The sequence below is a fragment of the Nelusetta ayraudi genome, unplaced genomic scaffold (genome assembly GCF_046127955.1).
Source record: "Nelusetta ayraudi isolate G7.1 ecotype Tasmania unplaced genomic scaffold, CSIRO-AGI_Nayr_v1 ptg000026l, whole genome shotgun sequence".
In the NCBI taxonomy this organism is placed as follows: domain Eukaryota; kingdom Metazoa; phylum Chordata; class Actinopteri; order Tetraodontiformes; family Monacanthidae; genus Nelusetta; species Nelusetta ayraudi.
The window spans coordinates 4067291-4080196 of NW_027466076.1; the positions used below are offsets into that span (position 1 = coordinate 4067291).

General features: G+C 43.8%; 1 protein-coding gene across 3 annotated transcripts in view; it reads right to left on the reverse strand.

Annotated features, from left to right (window-relative positions):
• dcc (DCC netrin 1 receptor) overlaps nucleotides 1-12906 on the reverse strand; it is a 150631-nt gene that overhangs the window by 55988 nt on the left and 81737 nt on the right. The window lies entirely within an intron of this gene.

Genomic DNA, 12906 nt, shown 5'->3' on the forward strand with positions numbered 1-12906 from the left:
ATGAAATGGTGAAGCCAAACTGGGACAAGGACGGTTCTCCAGTAAAGTGGCCCCTGTTGTGATAAGACCACAGTCTGGTGATCTGCGTATATATAAACACAGCTTGAGACGAGAGCGAGAGTGAGAGAGAGAGAGAGCTTGAGGATCAGAGCAAAAGGAGGCGTGGCATCGACGCCGACTGGTGGTGCTAAATGTCAAGTGTAGCTCGCAGTCGGTCCATTCTGAATGGTCCAGGCCTCCGTGTATGAAAAATGGAAATAAACAGCAGCAGCGAGGATGGAAGCAGAAGAAAGTCTTCGTTGAGGTTTATTTTTAAGGTTCAGTGTGTAATATTTGTAGATTTTCAAGAAGAAACAGTGACATCAAGGGGTCACGTTTTAGATTGCAGCGTCTTTCACTCTCCCTGACTCTCCTCAGCTTGCCAGTGAGTTACAGTATACCGTCTTCTTCTTTGTTGTTTCATTTGGGGATGCCAGTCTTCACCCTAAATACCAAACGCATCCTTAGAAATACGGTGGTGCAAGATGGCAGCTAACTGGGAACAAGACCATTATTGATCTAGGGGTATATTCTTATACACATGAGAACCGATCTATAGCTAGGAAAACCAAATTTTACCAATACAAAAATCATAAATCAAGTCAGATTTTACACACTGGACCTTTAAGTTGAAGTCATTTACTAGATTTTGACTGGTACACTTGGTTTCACTTTTTAAAAACAAAGCGAAACATTGGTGTAAAATTTGACTATTTGAAATGATCACATCTTTTCTTTCCCTGTAAGCAGCCAATCAGAGAGAAGGGAGAAGACTCTTCATTCAGGAAGTGCGGCGCCTGCACTCTAAAGGTCTCTCACGCATCTCAAGGCCTGAATTTATTTGGTCGGCACATCAAGGACATGTCCATGACTATCTGTCAGGCACACTCAGATACATGGAGGACGCGGCATTGCAATACAGCAGGAGTGTGACTCACCACATGATAACACACATTTTCATTTTCATTGCCAAGTGTCGTTTCTGTGTGTGTACACTGGTTATCCAGTTCAGCATGGTTATGTCATCAAAGCGTCTTTAATATACGGATTTTTCACTCTACATTCGACAATTTTCACGTCCAAATTTTCAAATTACGAGATGTGTACAAAAGCAGTACCAGCACCAGTACCAGTGCCTGGTTTTAAAGCGCCAAAATCACGATTTTCACCCATTTTGGAATCTCACTCATTCATCCTGTTAATAGGAAATGTTTGCAGGCCTAAAATAGCGTTGATTCCATAGCCAATTGGCTTCCTTTCAGTCGAGTCAAAGGCGGGAAAAGCTGCTGAAAGCTGCCCTTATAAGAGCCCCAGAAGAAGATGAAGAAGCAAATAAAGCAACTGCGAGCCAAGATGAGATGGACGAGGACACTGCTGGGGCTGCACTCTAATCCTAATCTCTCCACTTTAAAGCGAGATGGTATTTTTTTTTTTCTATGTGAAATTACAAACAGAGAACCTTAGATTTTTCTCTGCACACAGCCTGTAATTTCACCCCCAACGCGGCCTCTGCAACACTTTGGCCGACTTGAATGGGAGAGACGGATGGATACTTCACCCAATCACCCTTATAATAGAAATGAATCCTATTAGATCTTTAGGAGACATTCACAGAAATAAATCAAACACATTTAGGAAACACTCCCTCTGGGATACCAGGGTTATGATTTACGTTCCCATGCAAAGATATAAGATAATAATTGAGACTTTAAGCACTGATGGAAACAATAATGATGATGATAGTAATGACAATGCTATGAAGATGGAAAAAATATTTAAAAAGGATGCACTGGAGATGACTAAACTATGTACGGCTCTATTCATTTATCTTTTATTGACATTTTACAGCCATGTTGAACCACACAGTAAGCATCAGTCGGCTTTCTCTTTGATTGTGCAAAGCGCTTTGAGACGCCTTTGAATGTGATTTAGCGCTTCACGAGTACAAGTCAAGGTATCGACTGAAACACGGGTTGCACGGCGAGCTCAGCCTTCTTGGTGCGCATGCAATACAGGTGCAGCTAGCTTAGATCGAAACCTATGTTTTCTCACCACACCTCACTTTTGCTACTTAGTGCAATGACAACGGCGTGTTTCGGCGACTCTGAAAAATCCTGCAGCTGATATGCAAACTGGTGCGCAGCAAAATATGACTTTGGTGTTGCAAAAGTGTCACGTGAGATTTCGTGCGGAATTCCCGACACGCGCAAAACTGGTCGAAACCGCCTAGTAGACAACGAGGCTGCACTCGGCTACCGCTGCGATCTGCTACCAACACTTACATACGAGTGGAATATAAAACAAACACTAATCATATGTGACAGAGCCAATGTTTATGCTCGCATACAAGTACACAAGTATAATGTTTCTGATTATGGGGACATGGAAAAAGCCTTTAAGCTCGTTTACACTCTGGTCGGATCATAAGGAGAACAACAAGGCATTTATATTTCATATTGCGTATTCATATTTAATTGCGCATTCAAATTGCGTTAACTCTTGGGTTACATGTAGGGTTTAAAAAAAAAAATAATAATATTCTTGCATACAGTACTGCTACTCATACTGACACATTATGTAAGCAGTAGAACCCTCATGCAAAGTCAAGCACCCCTTTCGGGAAGAAAAATCAACTGCAGCGATACTCTGATCATTGAAATCTCTCTCAAAAAAAAACCACACACACACACACACACACACACACACACACACACACACACACACACACACACACACACACACACACACACACACACACAGACAGTGTGGGTGGGAGAGCAGGTGATAAAGTAGAGACGTAAGGTGAATGAATTAAAAAATAGGAAGAAGGAAACTAATTGAGTGAGAATTGGTAAACAGGAGAAGTAAAGGACAAGGATGGAGGGATGTGGATACAGTGGACCAAGGAGGGGAAACCAAGCAGGATGGCGGCAATTAAAAGAAAGAATCCCGTAGAGAGAAACAGACCCAGAAAGCTGCTACTGAGATGAGACTCGGGAAGAGAAGGCTGGATTCATTCCTGCTCAGTGGCGCGATTAAAAAAGTGGAGCTGGGGACAAACAGCAACACGTCACTCTCAGTCAAAAGTAGACGGGTTGGGAAAATAACAGTGGCAGACGCAGAGCAGGAAAACAATCTGAAGAAGTGCTGAAAATTACACCGCATTCTGCCCGACGAGATGACACACACACACATGCACACACACACACACACACACACACACACACACACACACACACACACACACGGGCCGAGACAGAAACACAGCCTCAGTGCTTTCTACCATCGCTCTATTTGCTGCTCTGCATTTATATTGTTTCTGCTGCCTGAGTGATCTTAAGTGGAGCTTGGTTTCATTGCAGAGGATTCAACAACAACCCCCCCCCCCAAAAAAAAAAATAAATGTGTTTTTATCCGTGTCATTTGAAAGAAGCGCAGAAAGATACCTAAACCAACAAAATATTACTTCCCAGTGGCTGCGAGATTTGTTTGCAAAGTCGAGCTGGAGGCAAAACACTGGCAGACACACCGAAATATACACACTGACTCCAACTCAGGGGTGAGAAGCAAGGAACTCAGAGCTCTGACTACGACCCTGTTGCAGTAATCATGTCTCATTGGTCCCCGCGGGTAATTATGTTTGCAAGTATTTCCCGCAGTATTTCAGGTGCTCTGGTTTTTAAGGGCTTAGCTCATGTAAATGCGACGGCAGCGTGTGGAGACTCGGCAGGGTTTCCTCGGAGCGGAGCCACGTCTTCCTCCGGCAGGGGAAGACGTGGCTCCACTCCGCTCCGGGTCTGCTCGTTAAGGTGAGTGATGTGTAGGCACATAAAACAGCAGTGCCGCCACGTTTTGCATACCACGGAGCGGTAAAACACTGACCTTGGCGGAGGTTGGCACTGCGAGAGTTTGCCAGGCCTGCCGTCGGACTACATGTCGACCAAACTCAAGCTCGTGTTTGCTTTATTATTGTAAATTGAACAAAAATAAAAACCCATGGCGGTCCAATGGTTACGTTTTAGATTGCAGCGTCTTTCACTCTTTATCCCCCTCCTCATACTGAGCTTGCCAGTGAACTACGGTGACCTTTAAACAGAAACAAAACCCTTGAAGGTCCAATGGTTACATTTTAGATTGCAGCGTCTTTCACTCTTTATCCCCCTCCTCATACTGAGCTTGCCAGTGAACTACGGTGACCTTTAAACAGAAACAAAACCCTTGAAGGTCCAGTGGTTACGTTTTAGATTGCAGCGTCCAACCCTTTTACTCTTTCTCCCCCTCCTCATACTGAGCTTGCCAGTGAACTACGGTGACCTGCGCACCCAAACCTTGATACCTCATCCACCTTCTTCTTCTTCATTGGTTTATTTGAGGACGCCAGCGTTCACCCTGAATACGTAACGCGCTGTCGGGCAGCTGGAGATATGCAGTATATGTACCAAATTACTTTTACCAATATAAAAATCAAATTTTGCACACTGCACCTTTAACCCACGTTGCATGGGATGCAGTTCATCACCGCTCTGTCTGAAGTAATGCACTAGATTATGCATTGAGGCTAATTTCTATATGTAGAACAGAAAATCTCCCTCTTTGCTCATTTAAATATTAAACTCCTGGTTTCTCCTCCTCCCCCTTTTAACCTCTATTCACGCACTAAGTGGATACAGATCATGTTCCCTCGCCTGAGCTCCACCACTCTACCTTCGCTTTCCTCTCTCTCTCTCTCGCTCTTTCTCTCTCTCTCCCAATTTCAGGGCTCATTTCAGCCAGCTGCCACTGAAAAATACCTATAGTGCCGGCGCAGGCACTCTGCTATTGTCTGTCGACTGCTACATTCTGTACGTGCACAATGGATGGATGTTGTGAAGATGCCCTCCGGCTTTGTTTGTTCTTCAATGTTTTCCCTTTTTGCGTTGTGATTTTGTACATATGAGCGCAAACGCGTGCTCACACAAGTGCACACCTAATACCTGCTTGAGGGTCTGAAAGCACAAAGAAAAATCAAAACACCCGCACTTTGAGAGAGGACATTAGGAAGTAATCATGATCCACCTGTCAATATAATGTAAATATCTTGTTGCGCTGTTTCCCAATTTGGGTACAATAACGTACATCTATTCTATTCTTTTCTATTCTATTCTATTTCTGTATTTTTCTTCTGTATTTCAAGGCTGCTGACTGTTTTCCTTTGGCAGGTTGAAGCTCTGAGACGTTAAACTGAGTCTGAGCTCCTCCACTGGAATGGCCTCAGAGCTCAGTGACGGAGCTCAGCAAACACTTTCCATACTGCACACACACGCACAGGAAGGAAACTGCTGATAACCGACCCCCCCCCCCCCCCCACCCGCAGCTGTTGAACGTATTTCCAACAGCACTGCGAGTGGACTCGTCCCCATTAATACACACTGCGGCACTCGGTGAGCAAATTTGTCTTTGGTGAGCAGTGTGTGCCATGTGTCAGTCCCACAGTCACACACGCAGCGCACTTGATTCTCACTTTATCTCGTATTTGCCAGACAGCAGCTGAGAGATATTAGCTGAGGTGAAACTCCCACAATGCATCATGCTGGTCTAGTTTACTCCCGTAAAAGCATTATTACTGCCTCCTGCCGTATGATGCTCCATAATTTGTATCATGTATTGTGTATTGGAGTATGTACATACGTGCACATATACATATATATATATACATATATATATATATATATATATATATATATATATATATATATATATATATATATATATATATATATATATATGTATATATATATATATATATATATATATATATATATATATATGTATATATATATATATATATATATATATATATATATGTGTGTGTGTGTGTGTGTGTGTGTGTGTTCAATCAGAAGCGTGTGGCTAAATGGGCCTGTTGCCTCTGCTTGTATCACTGCTCATGACAGTGTGCCTGTGTTTGCAGTAATTTGCTGTGAAAGCTGACGCCGTGTTCGCTTTCATTCAGCCTGAGCGCTGCAGCAGGAGCTGCAGGAGCAGCAGGAGCTGCGTGTGTGTCTGTGGTGGCTGCAATCTCCAGTAAAAGGCTCCGAGTCGCAGCGCAGCGACTCCAGGTGTCCACGCTGCCACCGTGAAGGCAGCAGACGCGGGTCACGCACTCAACCTTGAGACCTAGAACACCACACCGAGGCTGAGAGCCGACCAATCAGAGCGATCGGACCGTAATGACCAGTGGGCTTCGGTGAGAGCCAAAGCTGGAAGTGCAGCACAGCATCGAGACAAAGCTGCTCTGACCTGAACTCACAGTGGAGGGCTGCCAACTGCATCTTTGCTCCTACGAAAGAAGAACAGCCTGTTCTCCTGGGTTTTTTTTTTTTCAGATAGAAGTTGCACTTTTAAATAAATAAATATAAAAAACGTATTCAATTTATTCGGCCAACTACTCAGCCAAACAAATCACAAAGGTGCAACATTATCACTCAGGACAAAGACAATTCCTGCTTCATCTACAAGAGACTCATCTACAAGTCTCATAAACATGCAGTAAAAACAGTCAACTGTCAATATAATGGAAAAATCTTGTTTTTTTCCTTTCTTTGTATAAAATTATATTCATTTTATTTCATTTTTATCCTTATTGTCTTTTCTAATAATACAATTTTCTTTCTTTTGCACTTTAATGTTGCTGTAATTATGCAAATTTCCCCCAATGTGGGATTAATAAAGGCGTTTGTTCTACGCTTAAGGTCCCACAGTAACGGTGCATTAAAGCAGATTTGTCCTTCTTGATCCCACAAACTTTCAGCTTTTTCTCTTCCTTCCGCAGACGCGCAGCTTGTCAACGCTCTCGCAGATTTAAAGCCTTCACATCTTATCTTTTCCGACATTTTAATACCTTGTGGCTTGAATAATATTAATACCAGATCCTCAACTTGTGATATAAATATATATATATATAAAAAAAATACAAATCAAAGGTGTCAAAGAGAAGTTTCGCTTCGAGGAAAACTTGACCAAAGTTTTGATGTTATGACATCAAAACTTGATTTTCTGACACAGATAATTCTTTCAGTTTCCGTCGGGAAAAAAAAAAACCCCCAAAAAAACGTCAACTGCTTTTTAGAAGTTAGAACAGAATAGAACGCCTTTATTAATCCCACAACGGGGTAAATTTGCATAATTACACTAGTGGTATAGTGCAAAAAGATGGGAAATTACATTAATTAAATAGAAATAAATACAACTAAATATTTGTGAAGCACAATTTATAAAATTGTTTTTTGTTTTGCCAATTAGGATTAGGATGAAAACGACTCATCGTCGACGCGCTCTGATGATGTCACTGATTGACAGGCGGCTGCTGCTCTCTCAAACAGCCGAAGCTCACCCGTCTTTTCCGGTGACTTGACCTATGACCTTTGATGACCACCCCAACGCGAGAGCGCCTCCGTCGCCGCCGCCGCCAGACCCTGACCCTGCGCTGGCGTCTCCTCTGCTCTCTTCACGTCGGCCCTGTCACAGTCAGACGGATCAGCGCCGCATCTTATTTGTCCCGTCACTTCAGTCAGCCGGTGAACCTCACAGGAGCACGGATGGTGACTTTACCCACCACCTTTCACACCAAGTCAGTCCTCGGTGTCAATCTGCCACCCAGGCCATCAGTAGCTGTGTTTCCATGACCCCCTAGAACTGCGCAAAACCTAATTATCGCATTAAAAAACTGGTTTTGGAAACACGTAAACTTCGAAAAAAAAACAAAAAAAACTCTCAAATGTGGCTAAAAGGTTTTGTCGCTGTCATGTTACAAAATCACAGCTTATGCGCTTCACACCATTCAATGGAAACACCTGCAAATCGCAATTGTACTTTATCAAAATCTCAGAAATATCGCTTTTATTTTGCGGAAATCCTAGCCTGCTGTGTGCTATTCAAGGTATCCCATCAAATGAGCCTGAATTGCTTCCCTGCAGAATTCTCCCCCCCCCCAAAAAAAAAAGAGAGCAGACAGGCAGGCAGGCAGGCAGCGGCCCTCTTGGAATGATCCCTGAACTGTCTCACTGAGCAATAAGAGGCAGTCGTCCAGAAATGATGTAGTGAGCCGCAGCCGTCGGGGGATTAGTCGCCGCCGTCTATCATCCACTGTCCAGCTGAAATGTGCTACTGGAAGCTCCTGAGCTGTGTCAACTTTGGGGATGACGGGGTTAGCGGGCCTAAAATGATTATTATTATTATGATTTCCTGCTGGGCCAAAAATACTGGACAAACAACAACCCATTGTGCCATGTCATGAAAACATGATTTATGTATTTTAATTTTGGTGGGATTCTGAGTGGAATCTGAGCCTTTTTATCGCAACTGCACAGCACGACGTGCCCTTCTAAACCCCTGACTTTGAGCGGTTCACACGAGGATTTGCAAGATGGCGCGACAACCCCGGAGGCACTTTTGTGTAAAAACAGTGAAACAAAACTCTTTTGCCTGTGCGAGCTGTGTCTCGAGTATCCCTGTGTGTAAAATAAAAGGAAAATAATAACAAAAGCAAACTGCTGGTGTCATTCAAAATGCAGGTGTTTCTAGTATACGTGCATTTTGTTCCTTCCAGTTTCAGATTTAAAGTGAGATCTGCTTTATTGTTTGAACAGTGCTGGAGACGATACGTCACGTTGACGTTTCAGAGTAAAAGTACAGCAGCAGGTACGAAAACTAAATACAGCAACATTGTAAATTATGATGAAAATCAAACGGATCCACCGTGTTTTCCAATTATTGACTTCCTGCCTGATCGATTCCACCAGCTGATACATGAGACCAGATATAAATAGATAGATAGATGGATAGATGGATAGATAGATAGATAGACGGATAGATAGATAGATAGACAGATAGACAGACAGACAGACAGACAGACAGTGTAATGGAAAATAAGTATTCTTGGCATCCCGTGTAATCTGTTGTCTCACTGTATAACCGTCTCGAGACATTCTCCTCGTTGCCCGCCAGGGTGAGGTCACTGTAAGTCTTCTCAAGACATTCTCCTCGTGGGCCGCCAGGGTGAGGCCACTGTATGTCTTCTCAAGACACTATCCTTGTCGCCCGCCAGGGTGAGGCCACTGTATGTCTTCTCAAGACACTCTCCTTGTCGCCCGCCAGGGTGATGTATTCGTTGTTTTGTCTCCTCTCATCCTTCCCTCCCCTTTCCTTATCCTCGTCCTTCCCAGTCCAAGGGATAAAGGACCTCCATCTTCCGTGTCTCTTTGCACTTGCACTGGCATTCATTCGAGCTGTTGCACCTGTTGCATCTGTTCTGTTGGTTGTACTTTGCTTGTGCCTCGGATATCCAATTTTTTATTTTCTGTTCATTAAATTACTTATTCACTCAGCATTTCTGCCTCAGTAGCTTTGCTCTTTTCCACAACAATAGATAGATAGCTAGATAGATAGATAGATAGATAGATAGATGGACAAATGGACGGATGGACGGATGGATAGATGGATAGATAGATAGATAGACAGATTCCTTCCTGAACGATTCTACCTGCTGCAATCGACACGGTCGTCATAAAGCGTAATAAAATAGAGTCAATGTGTATTTTCGGCCTTGGGACTAAAAGGAGATAGAGAGTGAAGCCCCTGAGCCATCTTCAAGCAGCTCGACAGGACGCCCAGCAGCAGCAGAGAGGCTTCCATTCAGCAAACACCTCCTCTTTCTTCTCCCGTCTGCTGAGTGATGATGAAAGGTCTGATGGGAAGGTGTTTCATCATAAAGCGGATCAATGTTGAAGGTGACACGCACACACACGCGCACGTACACACCAACCGGTGACACATCTAGGCATAGGCAATGAGGGACAAACTGCCAACCTCTAACCGATCGATACACACAGCCAGCCACACTCGTACGCACCCGACACACAAGGACTCGCACCAGGACCGTATGGACGACCTTCCCATCTCTCCGATCGATGGAGGCCAACACGGCAGGACAAATATTTCCACCTCGTGGCCTGCGCCTCGCTCTTGACAGATCATCTGCAATCTTTTTGCAATGGCCAGAGGAACGCATCACAAAGAGGGGGGGGGGGGGCGTGAGAGCGGCCCCAAAGTGAGATCAGAAGAGCTTTATTTTATTTTCAAATCCGCCCGAAGCAAATATTGGAGAGACACACGTTTGGCTAGGCCCAAACTCAAACAACTCAGTGCATGTGGATTTCTTAGTGGAGCGAGTACTACCGGCGATGCAATGGAATTTATCTAATAAAAACATCAGTTGAACTGAGGATAGAGACCAAGAGTGTCAAATTTCTAAGGAAGTCCGCCTGACAGCGCGTTTCGTGTTCAGGCCACTGAGGGGCGGCCTTAAAATATGGTGGTGCAAGATGGCAGCTAACTGGGAGCAAGACCCTTATTGATCTATAGACATTCTTATATATACAGTATATGAGAACCCTTCTAAAGGTAGGAAAACCCAATGACTTTTACTGTACTGCCAGTATACACTTTCATTAATGTATTTATGGGCAGCATGTTCAGCTTTTATCAATATAAAAGTCATACACCAAGCCAAATATTCCACACTGGAGATTTAAGACGGCTCTTCAAAAAAGATTTAGTAATTGCCAAACACAAAATGAGCACAGCACAACCAGCACACACAGGTACAAGTCCATTTCCACTGCAGGATAAACACTGCACATGTATCTCGACCCCCCCTACCCCTAACACACACACACACATACACACACACACACACACACACCCTCGGGTCTACACTAAAGTGTTGGAGAGGAAAGGCAGCGGCGCCGTCTCCATGGCGATAGACGTCGACTCCAACACTGCGTTCCTGACCTCCGATGGGCAAATCCCTGTGTGGAAGGAGGGTGTAGTAATGCGTGTCTGTGTCTGTGTGTGTGTGTGAGAGAGACTCTCTGTTTGTATGGAGACTCAAAAAGAGAGAGAGAGAGAGAGAGAGAGAGAGAGAGAGAGGGGTTGAGAGCACAGGTAGCCGAGTAAAAGCATTTCTGTGTGTGAGTGATAAGGTTGCGCGCGCGTGTGTGTGTGTGTGTGTGTGTGTGTGAGCTGGGTTTACTAAGGTCAGACACTCACTGCGGAATACAAATCTGTCATGGCTGACACACTTTCCTCTCTCGCTGTCCGTCCCTCTCTCTTGCGCTGCCCTTCGCTTGACCCCACCCTGTCGCTCTCTTTTTTTCCCTGCTCTTCCATTCCGCTCAACCATCCACCCCCGACACACACACACACACACACACACACACACACACACACGTGCCTTTGCATCTTTGGCAGTTTCATTTTAATCTCTCCCCCTTCATACAAATCTCCTCCTCCTCCTCCTCCTCCTCCCCCTCCTCACTTTCTCTCTCTTCATTCATCCTGATCCTGATGTTCCTCCTTCTACCTATTCTGCCCCAGCAGCAGCAGCAGCAGCAGCAGCTGTAAGTGACTGGGTCCAACCTCCTCTTTGTTCTTGCCGTTTCACATCATGTTCTTTTCCCTTAAAGGCTAACGGCAATGAAATAACTAGAGAAAAAAAACAAAGGGAACATTTTGTAAAAAAAAAAAAAAAGAAAGGAAAAGAAAAAATTTAAAATGTCAATGATGACAGAGTACTTTAGCAAAAAAAGAACATGAGATCCGAGGTGATGCAAAAACCTATTGATGATTGTAAATTACAATTGGAAAAACAATGAGTGAAATTATGATCATCCTTCTACATTCATTAACATGTTGAATGTTTGGATGTTGGCGTTGGACGCATTCAAAACAGGCTCAAATTAGTTTGGTTGAAAAGGGCCCATTGATTCAACTTTTATTTAATAATTAATTGTTACAAACTTAAATCATGTATATACACTTTTTAGTTCGATAAAATCTTGCTCCCAGTTAGTTACCATCTTGCACCACCATATTTCTAAGGAAGCCTAGTGTGGACAATCCAGCTGCCTGCACGTTTCACATTTAGGGTGAATGCTGGCATCCTCAAATAAACCAAAGAAGAAGAAGAAGGTGGACAAAGTATCCAGGTTTGTGCTCACAGGACACCGTAGTTCACCGGCAAGCTCGGGAGAGGGTGGGAGAGTGACAGAGCGCCGCAATCTAAAATGTAACCACTGGATGTCGCTGTTTCTTTTTGAAATCCCCAAATATTACACTCAAAAGAAAAGTCACAATTGAATGTTGGTAGTGTTGGGCCAACACACATATGGTATAAATGGTGGACCAGTCCGCCTCCAGTTAGACAAGAACGAACCCAGAGTCACGTGTCAAACAGACAACACACAGAATCAAACTGCGGCAGCTCAACTCCTCCAGTGTTTCTAAAACCATCAAAACTCTCTTTTTAGCACTCTTTTATTGAAAGGCTTTTCTTATTCTCCTTCATCTTTTGCTTTCATGGTGAGTCCGTGAAGGACAAGAACAATCTGAACAGCATTGTGAGCGTCTGGTCCAAGATGACTGGAGGCCAGTTAACACAACTGACGACACTCTGGGAGAGACGTATTGGTCCCGAAAGCAAAACGTATAATGAAGCATTAGGAAATAGGATCTGTACAGCGGATTTGCATTAATGCCCTCAGGGCGGCGCTATTGCCTAACCTCAAGGAAGGTAAATCACTCTTCAAACTACGATTCTGCTGTTTTCTTTCTATTTTATTCTCTCTCTTTTATTTATTTCCAGACTCTTTTTTTTTCTCAAATACTTTAATGTGCATTTGTACATATATACGTATATGAGTTCGATCACTGGTTGGAAACCATTCGATCAGCTGATTCACCCACAGAGCTGAGAATTAAGCAGAACGTCTAAAGTTCTGCTGTGAGCCCAGAACAATGTCTGCTTGATTTACTCACTGAACTGGGAGC